An 11,149-nucleotide genomic window follows, 5' to 3' on the forward strand; every position below is an offset into this window, starting at 1 on the left:
TCATCTTTGGACCATGCACCTCAATTTTCCCCTTATACAGCACCCTGTTATCCAAAATATTAAAACTGAAGTTTATTAGTATAGGTTTATATTACAAGTTCATATGTATATAGTTCATGTATATGTATATAGTTCATGGCTTTCTTATAAAGCCAGTTGTGAGAATGATGAGGATATTTTAATAGACCCCAAAACAAGAAATTGTGGGTTATGGTGATATGTGTAGTACAAGGTTGGCATTATTCACATGAATAATTGGTTATAAGTGGTTACAGTTTTTTAGACAGCTTGCTTTGTATTCTTAGAATACACTTTATGTAAACTGATCCAGATCCAGAAGTTTGAAAGAATAGCAGTAAGGAAAATGTTTTTGTATTTTAATATCTCCTAACATTTCCACTCCCTAATATTTTTGAACAGACTTTATTTTTTAGAGCAGTTTTAGGTTCACAGCAAAATTGAAGGAGGGTACCAAGATTTCCCCATATAACCCTTGTCCCCAAACGAGCACAGCTTCCCCACTGTCAGCATCCCGCACCAGAGTGGTACATTTGCTGCAATCAGTGGACCTACTTTAACACTTTTTTTAATCACCCAGAGACCATACTTTTCATTTTGGTTCATTCTCAGTGGAGTACATTTTATGGGTTTTGACAAATGTATAAGACATGTATCTACCATTATAGTATTGTACAGAGTATTTCTCTGCCCTAAAAATCCTCTGTGTTCTGCCTATTCATTCATCCCTCCCCTCTAACCCCTGGAAACCACTGATATTTTAACTGTCTTCAAAGTTTTGCCTTTTCCAGAAAGTCATATAGTTAGAATCATGCAGTATGTAACCTTTTCAGATTGGCTTCTTTCACTTAGTAATGTGCATTTAAGGTACCTCCTTGTCTTTACATGGCTTAATAGCTCGTTTCTTTTTAGTGCTGAATAAGATATACTAGAGTATTTATCTATTCACCTACTGAAGAACATCTTGGTTGTGTCCAAGTTTTGGCAATTATAAATAAAGCTGCTGTACATATCCTTGTGCAGGTTTTTGTGTTACATGTTTCTCTCTGCCAGCATTTTAATACAAGTGAATTTGACTATAAATGAGCATCAGAGGCAACCCTTAAGAGGAAGAAGGTCACAAAACATGTCACTTGAGGGATGATTCCACCATTTTACTTGTTTAGGACTCATCTTAATTGAAGGAGGTTTTCCTGTTTTTGACTCTTTCTTTTTTCCAGTCTTTCCTTCACACTGATCTCAGAGATATCTTGCAAATATAGATCTTAGCATTTCATTTTCCAGCTTAAAAACGTTCAACAATTCTCCACTGCCCATAAGTCTAATTTCTTTTAACTGTCATATAAGACTTTTCATAGTCTGGTTCCAGCCCACCTTTTTTGGCCTCATCACCCAATACTGCTAGTATTCACAATACTTCATGACATTCTATTACTTGCTCTTTAGAATGTCTTTGTTCCAGTTACTTCAGCTGTGTAACACATTGCTCTAAAACTTCTATGGCACAAAATAACCATTTATTCCGCTCATGGATTCTCTGGGTCAAGAATTAGGACAGGGCACAGTGGGGATGACTTGTCTCTGTTCTGCGACGTTATGTCTGGGCTTCAGCCCGAGAACACAAATGCTGGGGACAGGAATCATCTGAAGCCTCATTCACTTGTGTGTCTGGTAGTTGATGCTTTGCTGTGTCAGCTGGGGCCCTCAGTTTCTCTCCACATGCACCTCTTTATGTAGTCTCTCCACATGGGTTGGTTTGGGCTTCCTCATAGCATGGTGGCTGGGTTCCAAGGTTGAGCATCCTGTGAAAGAAAGGACCAGGCAGGAGCTGAGTAATCTCAAAGTCATGCTGTGAACTTCCTCCCCATTCAGTTTATCAAGGCAATAGAAAAGACTTGCCAAAGTTCAAAGGGAGGGTACGTAGATGCCTACCCCTCCATGGACAACTGTCAATGGCATGTTGAAAGAAAAGCATATGGGATGGGGTGTGTATTAGCACGGTCATCTTTGGAATATACAGTCTGCCACAATTTTCCATCAAATAATGAATGTTTAACAAAATCCTATTCAAACAGCAAGGCCCAGCTCAAATGTCACTATTGCTATAAAATCTTTCTGCACACTAAACTAGTTTCTCCTTTCAATGTGTTCCTGCAGGACTTTGCCCATACCCCAAAAATAGAATTTATAGTTTTGTATCATAATGATTTAATAAGTTTTATTTATTTTAAAATTATGTAAACAAGTGAATATATTCTGACTTTTAAAATCCGAACTCTGTAGATAGAACTAGAATCCCTCTTGACTGTCCCTTACTCTAACACACTCCCCTGTCCAGAGTTAACTGTTGTTTTCAATTGGTTGGTTACTCTCCAGACCTTTCTTTGTGTGTTTACATATATACATGTACCTTTAGAAGTATGTAGGATTGACTTTATTTTGTTTTAGAACATTGTTCTGTATTTTTTGGAAACTTTTTCTAAGCAGTATCACTTGTCAGTCCTTCAGAGATTTACTATGTGTTTCTTAAACTGTTGCATTGCCTGGATTTTATGGTTTATTTCCATGCTGGTAGCCATTTTGGTGTTTTATATTTTTCACTATTACAAATAATGTTTCAGTCAATAGTTTCCTGCACATATGTGAGTGTTTCTTGAGGGCAAATTCCTGGAAATGGAATCTCTGCGACATAATATATGCCCATTTTCATTTTAGTTAATAGTGCCAGTTAGCCCTCAAAATATCAATACCAATTTACACTGGCTTGCAGTGTATAAGAGTACCTATTCACTCACACCCTCACCAGCACTTGATATTTTTCAAGTCTTACATTTTTATCACTTGGATAAAGGTTGCATTGCATAGTAGGTATAATCTGCACATTTCCACATATTAGTTGTATATTTCTATTTCCTCTTCTATTGGATAAGCAGGATTGCCTGATTATATCCTTAACCTATTTTTCTTTTGGATTGTATGTTGTTGTTAATATAAATTGATTTTGTAGGGACTTCCCTGGCAGCCCAGTGGTTGAGACTTCGCCTTCCAATGCAGAGGGTGTGGGTTCAATCCCTGGTCGGGGAGCTGGGATCCCACATACCTCACAGCCAAAAAACCAAAACATAAAACAGAAGCAATATTGTAACAAATTCAATAAAGACTTTAAAAATGGTCCACATCAAAAAAAAATATCTTTAAAAAAATAAATTGATTTTGTAGCATTTTTACATATATGTTACTAATCCTTTCTATTGCATATGTTGCAAATATCACCTTCCAGGCTGTGAATTGTCTCTAAACTTTCTTTATGGAATTTTTTTGTTCTGTTGGTGTCTTTATAGAAGTTCTGTATTTCGTGTAGCCATTTATTACTCTTTTCCTTCAGAGCTTTTGTTTTTTGTGTTTTTAAGGCGGCTTTTCCTACACCAAGTTCATAGTATGTATTTACCCATATTTTAATTGTTTTGGTTTTTTAATCCTTTGGGATTTAAAGTCTTTGTGAATGGTTTTAGATAGTGTCAGTGGGCAGCCGGTCGTCTCAGTTCATTTTTCTGTACTGTTTTGAAATGACTCTTTAACCTGTACTTAACAGTACCTGTTTTACGACTCTATTCTGTTTCATTGATCCATTTTAAAATTTCCTTTTTTTGGTAACTATTATAATAATTTGCCATAGTGTGAATGTATCTTATTTTATTTAACCAGTATTATGTTAATGGTCACTTAAGTTATTTCCGTATTTTTACTGTTAAAAATAATGATGAAATGACATTATTCTCCTCTCTCAAAAAAGTAGGCTTTTTATTGATATTTTTCCTCAATTTGAAGCAGATTCTCAAGTGCATTATTCTGAATTTCTGTTGGTAAATTCTATCCAGTTCACAAACTTATCCCATCAACAGATGGTTCTAATTTCCATGTTATGATTTTGGCACCTTCAGCCCAAGGCAAAAGTGAAGTGGGAGAGTGATTCTGGTACAGCATCCTCAGTTCTTCTTTTCTTCCTTGCCCTTCCTCTGCCGAGGCGCACAGTGATGGGCTGCAGTGGCTGGGAACACTCACCACACCCTCACCAACACTCTGTCCCTGCCTCACTGGCCTCATGCCTTTCCTTCACTCTCAGAGGGACCACTCTTGAATTTTGTGCTCATCATTTCTTGCTTTTCTTTTTAGTTTTACTACATATGTTTATACTCTAAACGATATATTGTTTAGCTTTCACAGGCTTTTAAACTTTATCTAAATGGAGTCATTCAGAATTTATTTTTCTGTGACTTCCTCTGTCACTCAATAATATGTTCTTAGGATTCATCTATGTGTGTATATTGTTGTAATTTATTTTCACTGCTGTACAGTATTTCACTGTATGCATATATTAGGATGTATTTATTCCATTCTAGAATACTATCGTCAGTACTGTGTGTCAGGTTTTTTGTATTGCAAACAATGCTGTTTATGAACATACTTTTACAAGATTCCTGGTTCTCATGGACAAGTTTCTCTAGGGCATATATTTGGGAGTGCAATTGCTGATGGTTCAATATGAGCGTCTTCAAATTTACTAGATAAAACCAAACTGTGTTCCAAAGTTCATGTTGCTCTGTGTCCTCACCAACACTTGACATTGTCATTTTGAAAAAAATTGCCAATCAGTTGGGCGAGAATTGGTATCTCATTGTTCTAAAGTGTATTTTCTTTAGTAATGAAATTGAGCCTATTTTCATATGTGTATGGCTCATTCATATTTCCTCAGTTGTGAAATGTCCATTCATGCTGCTGCAACTGGCATTATTTCACTCTTTTTTATGGCTGAGTAATATTCCATTATATATATATATATATATATATATATACATATATATATATATATATATATATATACCACATCTTCTTTATCCATTTTTCTGTTGGTGGACGTTTAGGTTGCTTGCATGTCTTGGCTATTGTAAATAGTGCTGCTATGAACATTGGGCTGCATGTATCTTTTCGAATTATAGTTTTCTCTGAATATATGCTCAGGAGTGGGATTGCAGGATCATATGGTAAAACTGTTTTTAGTTTTTTAAGGAATCTCCATACTGTTTTCTGTAGTGGCTGCAGCAATTTACATTCCCGCCAACAGTGCAAGAGGGTTCCCTTTTCTCCCCACCCTCTCCAGCATTTATTATTTGTAGACTTTTTAATGGTGGCCAGTCTGACTGGTGTGAGGTGATATTCATTACAGTTTTGATTAGCATTTCTCTAATAATTAACAATATTGAGCATCATTTCATGTGCCTGTGGGCCATCTGTATGTCTTCTTTGGAGAAATGTCTGTTTAGGTCTTCTGCCCATTTTTTGAGTGGGTTGTTTGTTTTGATATTAAGCTATATGAGCTGTTTATATATTTTGGAAATTAATCCCTTATCAGTAGCATTGTTAGCAAATATTTTCTCCCAACCCATAGGTTGACTTTTCGTTTTGTTTATGGTTTCCATTGCTGTGCAAAAGCTTTTAAGATTAATTAGGGGCTTCCCTGGTGGCACAGTGGTTGAGAGTCCGCCTGCCGCTGCAGGGGACACAGGTTCATGCCCCGGTCCAGGAAGATCCCACATGCCATGGAGCGGCTAGGCCCGTGAGCCATGGCCGCTGAGCCTGTGTGTCCAGAGCCTGTGCTCTGCAACGGGAGAGGCCACAACAGTGAGAGGCCTGCGTACTGCCAAAAAAAAAAAAAAAAATTAATTAGGTCCCATTTGTTTATCTTTGTTTTTATTTCCATTACGACAGGAGACAGATCCAAAAAAATATTGCTGGAATTTATATCAAAGAGTGTTCTGCCCATGTTTCCCTCTAGGAGTTTTATAGTATCCAGTCTTACATGTAGGCCTTTTATCCATTTTGAGTTTATTTTTGTATATGGTGTTAGAGAATGTTCTAATTTCATTCCTTTACATGTAGCTGTCCAGTTTTCCCAGCACCACTTATTGAAGAGACTGTCTTTTCTCCATTGTATATTCTTGCTTCCTTTGTCATAGATTAATTGACCATAAGTGCATGGGTTTATTTCTGGGCTTTCTCTCCTGTTCCATTGATCTATATGCCTGTTTTGGGGCCAGTACCATACTGTTTTGATTACTGTAGCTTTGTAGTATAGTCTGAAGTCAGAGAGTGTGATTTCTCTAGCTCCCGCCTTCTTTCTCAAGATTGTTTTGGCTATTCGGAATCTTTTGTGTCTTCAAACAAATTTTAAAATATTTTATTCTAGTTCTGTGAAAAATGCCGTCAGTAATTTGATAGGGATTGCACTGAATCTGTAGATTGCTTTGGGTAGTATGGTCATTTTAACAATATTGACTCTTCCAATCCAAGAACACAGTATATCTTTCCATTTGTTTGTGTCATCTTCAGTTTCTTTCATCAGTGTTTTTGGAGTACAGGTGTTTTGCCTCCTTAAGTAGGTTTATTCCTAGGTATTTTATTCTTTTTGATGCAATAGTAAATGGAATTGTTTCCTTAATTTCTCTTTCTGATATTTCAGAAAGTGTACAGTTAGCGTATATTGTTATTGTATAGAAATGTGACAGATTTCTGTATGTTAATTTTGTATCCAGCAACTTTACTGAATTCATTGATGAGCTCTAGTAATTTTCTGGTAGCAGAAGTTCTCAGTTTTAATGAGGTAGAATTTTATTCTTTATAGTTTGTACTTTTTTGTATCTTGTGATTTTTAAAAATTCTTTCTTATCTCAAGATCATAAGATATTTATATGTAGGCTAAAATTTTTATAGTTTTGCTTTCCACAACTCTTAACGCAGCTGGAGTTGGGTTTTGTGTATGATTGAAGCAAGAGTTCATTTTTGCTTCTAGATGGATAACCAGCTGTCCCAGCATCATTTATTGAAAAGTCTGCCCTTTCCCCTGATGAACTGAAATATACCATCTATAGCCTAAAGCAAGTTTACACATATGCATGGATTTGCTTCTGGGCCCTCTGTTCTGTTCCATAAGTTATTTGGTTATCCCTACACCAACAGATAGTTTTAATTACTCTACCTTTGTAATAATTCTTGATGACTTTTCACTTATTATTGTTTTGTCTTTTTTTGACCCTTTGCTTTCCCACAAAAAACTCGTCAAGTTCCTTGAAAAAAACCTGTTAAGAGTTTTTATTGGCACTACCAATCTTTAAATCAATTTGGAGAAGTGACCTCTTTATGATATCAAATTATTCTGTTTATTTAAGTCTTCTTCGATGTATTATATTTTATAGTTTTTTTCCCATACAACTCTTATATAGCTTTTGTTAAATTTAGTTCTCGGTACTTTATATATTTTTTGTTGCTACTGTAAAAGATATAATTTTATAAACTGTATTTTCTAGCAGTTTGTTGACTGTGAAAATGAGTGGAACTAATTTTTGTATATTGATTTTATAACCAGTAACCTTGCTTAACTAACTCTTATCAATTTTCCTAATTTATTTGTAGATTCATCTAGATTTCTTATGTTGAAAATCATATCATCTGTGAATGATGGCGGATTTGTTTCACATTTGTAAACCATACTTTGTATTTTGTTTTCTTACCTTGCCATGCTAGGCAGAACCACTCAGGCAGTGCTGAACAGAAAGTGTGATTGTGGCCTTCCTAGATTTGGTCTGAATCTTAAACAGAATGATTTCAACATTTGCCATTAAGATGGGTTTACTGTATTTTTTTTGCAGATCTCAATTCATAATTTGTTAATGGTTTTATCATGAATACATCAATATGTTGAATTTTATCCATTTTTAATATCTATATTGATGGTTATAGGTTTTTCTCCCTTAAGCTGTTAATTTTGTAAGTTAGTTGATTTCCAAATATTAAAACAACCTAGAGTTTCTGGAATAAACTCAATTTGGTGATGATATATTATCTTTTATATATATTGCTGGGTTTGATTTGCTAATGTTATATTTAGGAGTTTTGCATCTGTATCTACGAGTGAAATTAACCAGGACTGTCTTTTCTCATATTTTCTTTGTTACGTTTTGATACTGAGATGTTGTCAGACTCATAAAAAGATTTGGAAAGTGTTTGCTCTTTTTTTATACTCTGGAATAGTTTGTGTAGGGTTGTGAGATGATGTGAAAATAGATAAGGTTCTGTATGTTCACTAATGGTGCTGGCAGAAGGGTTGCAGGCAGGGAAGATAAATCTGCACCCAGAATATGTGTGTCTCCTTATGAAGACAAAGTACTACTCCCTTTATAATGGAGGGGTCCAATATAATCAACCTGACACCAGGTAATTAATTTTCTGTTTTCCCTGGAAAATGGTGCCATGCTAGGGATGTAGCATTAACCTCTACTCTTAGCAGGTTGGGCATTTCAGAAGTTGTGGTAGCCAGGTCACCTCAGAAGTTGTGGTAGCCCCTGCATAGTCTCCACCCCTGCCACACTGCAAAAGCCCATTGTATAACCACTAGAGTGACTAAGGAAAAAGGGTGGTGGACATCCATTAAACAGAGCATCTTGCCCATCTGATTTTTGAGAACCTCTTCTGCAGTGAAATGTCTTCTGGCAACCATTTACATGGGACGTGAACATCTTCACACAGTGTGCACATACATCCTGAAGGTTCATCCACATATTTCTTTGTCACCAGTGTTCCAATCTTATTCTTTCCAAGTCCCTGATAGCACCCATCAGCCATGAATTGCATCTTGCCTTCCATGTGAAGTGTGCGTTTGTTTGCACTTCTGTCTACTAGGAAGATTTTCCTACTGTCTTTTAGGGCACTTCTGAGTGAGGCTCTGATTTAGCAGTTAACCACTTCTGGCTAGTGCCAGCATTCCTTGCAGATATACCTGTAAACCAGTCCTATCCTTTTCTCTCTTAACTGGCAGTTCTCCATGGAGCTATAGGTGTAAGTTGAAGGGGAAGCAGTAAAAGAATGGGAGCAGGTTCCATGGAGTCTGAGACATCTGCTTGAATAGTTTACATGGGCCTTTTGGCTTGGTCTGGTCTCATCTATTCCGTTTGATTTTACAATAGAATGCTGCTGTGTGTTCTGTGGACCAGGTAACACCCATTACATGATGGGCACATAGTCATTTGGTGTACTGTGGTGTAGGCAAAAGAAGGCATGGCTTTACTCCAAAGCCCTAGAGGTCAGCTTTGTGATTTTCCTATTGGGGCTCATGAGAGACTCTGCTTAACATCTTTCTCTGCCTTGGGCACTAGCACTGGTTCTAGGTTATAAGGTCCACCTGGCAGGGCAGCTTATACAGTGGCCTGGGCCTGTTGCAGAACCTTTTCTTGCTTTGATTCCCACTAAAAAAATGGCAGGAAATGGTCAGAGCATCACACCCAAATGTGGTATACGTTGCCTCCAAAATTCCAAGACACCCATGTTACTGTGTTTTTTTTTTCTTTGTGTTGGACAGTTCGAGGGGCAACAGCTTGTCTCTCACTTCCAAGCGGGCATCGTGACACACTCCAGACCACTGAATACTCTAAAAACTCCACAGATGTGGCAGCCCTAGGACTTCCCTAGGGTTTATCTCCCACCTTCTGCATGCATGTAGCACCAAGAGGGTTTGTTACTTCCTGCTTAATAAGTCCAGTTAGCATTGTGCCATCAATGTAATGGACCAGTGTGATGTTCTGTGGGATATCAGGAAAATCCAGGTCTCTGTTAAAAGACTCTGTGAGGCAAGACAGTAAAGGTTTACTGTGTCCCTGCCACACGAAGCCTGATTCTAATTATCTTTATTAATAGAGATTTTTAAAGGAACATATCTAGACCAATAACTGGACATTAGATGCCAGGGGCTGTGTTGATTTGCTCTAACAAAGATACCACAGCTGGAATTGCAGCTGTTATTGGCATCACCACCTGATTATATTTGCAATAATCTCTGGTCATTCTCCACAAACCATCTGGCTTTTCAGAAAAACAAGAATCACCACCCTTACAACTTTCAAGTCTTTGATGGTAGCGCTAATGTCTGCAGTTTCCCCAAAAATATTTTTTGGAGTGAGGAGGTGTAATTAATTCTAGGGGTTTCTACCTAGTCCTTCTAAACGTAATAGCCTGAACTCCATGGGTTGTGGAACTAATGTGGGGATTCTGCCAGTTACTAAGTGTATCTATTCCCATTATACATTCTGAGACCATGGAAATAACTAGAGGTAGGTCTGTGGTTTTACTGGACCCATTGTGAGTTGGATCCTAGGCAGAGACTTCATGTGCCACCTGATTTCCATAAATCCCCACTTAGTAGAGGATAATGGCGTTGTTGGATCTCCAGAGATTAGTGTCAGTTAAGAGCCAGTATCTAACAAGACCAGAAAATTCTGTGTATTTCCCTTTCCAAGGACAGTCATTGTTGTAAATGGCTTCAGGTCCTCTAGGGAAGGCTTAGGGGAAGATTTACCATATATACCTGTGGTGGGCATTTCAGGATTCTTTCTCAAAGGGATCTGAACTTCCCCTCAATCAGGAGGTTCTGGCTCTGTGAACTGGCTTCAGTTTAGGAATTGAGTAAGAGGCCGTGACTCCTCCCGTGATGACACTAATTAGGTTTTCCACCTATATATATCAAGCAACACTTAGTAGGCTGCCCACCTATTTTCTATCCATCTTGTGATTCGTTAACCATTACTATACATCCCTGAAAGTAAAAAAAAGCAAACAAACAAACAAACAAAAAACTGATGTCATTGCATCCCTGTGTCTACTATGGTTGTCGTGCCAGGCTTGTCTCTATGAGTTACGCAGTAGCATCTGGCTGTTACCACTCCGGGATGCCATTATTCCCACTGAGATCAGAGAACCCAATCCCACTGCATCATCCCTATGGTCATCTCTAGCCCACAGATGACAGGCACTACAGGCTCTTCAATAATGCTTGTGCCCCATCACAATACATTTTTTAGCGCATTGGTGAAGAGCGTATATTCCAAGGCAATTAGAAGGTATCTGAGCATGTTGTACATAATAATAGGATCGTTCCAATGGTCCCATCTCCTGGAGCCTTTAAACTTCCTTTTACAGCATGCCAAGGAAGTGCCTTTTTTCTGAAGGCCACTCCTGAGTCCCACACACATGGTGTTCTCTCACTCACTCTCTGGCTCTCACTGTCACTCTTTTCAGGTCCTGCTGA

At 37.6% G+C, this 11,149-nt stretch overlaps 1 protein-coding gene across 1 annotated transcript in view; it reads left to right on the forward strand.

Annotated features, from left to right (window-relative positions):
• ENTHD1 (ENTH domain containing 1) overlaps window positions 1-11,149 on the forward strand; it is a 110,442-nt gene that overhangs the window by 59,969 nt on the left and 39,324 nt on the right. The window lies entirely within an intron of this gene.

Source organism: Lipotes vexillifer, unplaced genomic scaffold (genome assembly GCF_000442215.2).
Source record: "Lipotes vexillifer unplaced genomic scaffold, Lipotes_vexillifer_v1.1 scaffold382, whole genome shotgun sequence".
In the NCBI taxonomy this organism is placed as follows: domain Eukaryota; kingdom Metazoa; phylum Chordata; class Mammalia; order Artiodactyla; family Lipotidae; genus Lipotes; species Lipotes vexillifer.